At 40.4% G+C, this 2866-nt stretch overlaps 1 pseudogene; it reads left to right on the top strand.

Annotated features, from left to right (window-relative positions):
• Positions 1–734: 734 nt before the first annotated feature.
• LOC101028718 (putative ATP-dependent RNA helicase DDX43 pseudogene) lies at positions 735–2493 on the top strand (annotated as a pseudogene).
• Positions 2494–2866: the final 373 nt, after the last annotated feature.

Raw genomic sequence — 2866 nt, 5'->3', positions numbered from 1 at the left:
CCCCAATCTGAGTAGTTCCAGTACAAATCTAATAGCTTTGTTTCAAACCTTTCCTGAAAAAATGCCTGGGAACTTAGAGGTCAGGTTCATAAGCCAAGTTTTGTTAAGCCAAAAAATCTAAATGAGTCTGGGCAAGGTAATCAAATACATAAGAGGCAGAGGCTCCAGGACAAATAAGGATATCCAATATTTGGGGCTTTCCTGGGTGCTAATAATGTCTATTATCTGTATTTATCCTCCAAGCACTCCTTTGTTCTGGAAAAGTGAATCCTTGTGATTTTTAGCAGCTCCCCAAAAGAGAAGATGTTAGATAGAAAAAAAAGTAACATAGACAATAATTACCTCTCATTCGTTGTGTTCCCAGCATATATAAACACCCTTCTCCCATTTATATGATGCCAAAAATGCTCCCTCTTGGCATAATTTAATTATTCCACATGCAACCAAAAGAGAGGCAACACATACAAACATTTCCAGCTACCATAGCCAGAGACGAGGTCATGAAGCCTTTGTTTATAGTTCACGTTCTCCCAGTGATGTCTTTTCTTTCTCTGGTTCTGCCATTATCCCAACTTGATATTCTATAATTCCATGATCCAAATAGTGAATTCACCACCACCACTCTATCCTATTTATAATGCTAAAGAAAGAAGAGGACTTTAGTCTTACGATGGCACAGTCAGGTTGAGCAGAGCCGGACAGCAACGACGTCGGACGTGACCATTCTTGGAACCATGTCCAAACACGGAGAAGCCCCCAAGGCCTCTACATGGGTCATTGCTGGCCGACGAAGTTCGACAGCGTCCAGGGCGCCAGAAAGGAGGTTGGCAGAGGAGTCGAATCGAGAAGGTCCGGAGGTATATAGGGTCGTCAGAGGTGGCTACTGGAGAGGCGCCTCCAGGCCCCCGAACGCTGTGGCTGCTGGTCATGGGGAACCGCCACCATGTTTCACTTTGAAGAACCACTTTGTTGGCGCGGTGATCAGTCGTGGTGGGTCGAAAATAAAGCATATACAAAATTCAACAAACACCGTAATTCAAATAATACAAGAAAGACCAGAATCATTAGTCAAAATATATGGCAGCAAAGCAATGCAAGCAAAAGCAAAAGCAATGATTGATAATTTTGTGAAAAAGCTAGAAGAAAATTCAGAATGCAGAGTTGATTTACCACCAATTAAGAAAAACCTTTAGAAAGAGTCGGCTGCCACAAGTTCAATGTCCAAGGTCCAAGCGCATAGTTGAAGGATGGGGAGAAACGACCTATCCCCAATCCAACCTGTGCATTTGATGACGCCTTTCATTACTATCCTGAGGTTATGGAAAACATTAAAAAATCAGGTTTTAAAAAGCCAACACCTATTCAGGCACAAGCATGGCCCATTGTTTTGCAAGGAATAGATCTTATAGGAGTAGCCCAAACTGGAGGGAAAACATTGTGTTATTTAATGCCTGGATTTATTCATTTGGACCTTCAACCAACCTTTAAAGGTCAAAGGAATAGACCCCGCATGTTAGTTCTAACTCCCACTAGGGAGTTAGCACTTCAAGTTGAAGGAGAATGTTGCAAATATTCATATAAAGGGCTTCGGAGTGTTTGTGTATACAGTGGTGGAAACAGATGAACAAATAGAAGAGCTTAGAAAGGCGTAGATATCATAATTCCAACTCCCGGAAGATTGATTGATTTTCAAATGAATAACTGTCAATCTGAAGAATATAACCTACTTGGTTTTAGATGAAGCAGACAAGATGTTAGACATGGGATTTGAACCCCAGATAATGAAACTTTTGTTAGATGTGCGCCCAGATAGGCAGACGGTTATGGCCAGTGCTACATGGCCATGTTCTGTTCATCGCCTCGCACAACCTTATTTGAAAGAGCCAATGCTTGTCTATGTTGGTACACTGAATCTTGTTGCTGTAAGTTCAGTGAAACAAGATATAATTGTAACCACCGAGGAAGAGAAATGGATTCACATACAAACTTTTCTACAGAGTATGTCATCCACAGACAAAGTCATAGTTTCTGTTTCTCGAAAAGCTGTCGCAGATCACTTATCGAGTGAGCTAATACTTGGAAATACGTCAGTAGAGTCTCTGCATGGAGATAGAGAACAGAGAGACCGGGAAAAAGCATTGGAGAACTTTAAAACAGGCAAAGTGAGAATACTAATTGCAACTGATCTAGCCTCTAGAGGGCTTGATGTCCATGCTATTACACGTCTATAATTTTAACTTTCCACGAAACATTGAAGAATATGTACACCAAACAGGGCGCACGGGAAGAGCAGGGAGGACTGGTGTTTCCATTACAACTATCACTAGAAACGATTGGAGGTTTGCCCCTGAATTGGTTAGTATTCTGCAAAGAACAAATCAGACTATTCCTGATGACCTTTTATCAATGGCTGAGAGGTTCAAGGCGCGTCAACAGAAAAGAGAAATGGAAAGAAAAACGGAAAGACCTCAAGGAAAGCCCAAGAAGTTTTAATAATGTCTTCTGCACTAGTGTGGTAGACAAGTCAAGATTTTTTAGAAATCTAATAAGATGGAAGTATTGGATGTGCTGGCAATATGAACAGACTGGAGTGATTCAAGTGATTCTTAGAATAATAGTGTTTGAAAATGTAGAATTAATTGTTTTATACTTTCTTTAATAAAAGTAGAAGTATTAAACTTGAAAAAAATAAAGAAGAGGTGAGAAAAGTTTTTTAAAAGAAGACAATGCACAGGGAAATACAAGTAGAGGGTAGAGTCTTCGTTTCTGTAAATAGCCATGTTATTTATGATTTCTCTATCACTTCCACATTCCCTTTGCTTTAGCCACTGGAGAGGCCCAGTCCTTCATTTCTAAGCAGATTGAG

The sequence above is a fragment of the Saimiri boliviensis genome, chromosome X (genome assembly GCF_048565385.1).
Source record: "Saimiri boliviensis isolate mSaiBol1 chromosome X, mSaiBol1.pri, whole genome shotgun sequence".
In the NCBI taxonomy this organism is placed as follows: Eukaryota; Metazoa; Chordata; class Mammalia; order Primates; family Cebidae; genus Saimiri; species Saimiri boliviensis.
This window is presented reverse-complemented; position numbering and strand designations above follow the sequence as displayed.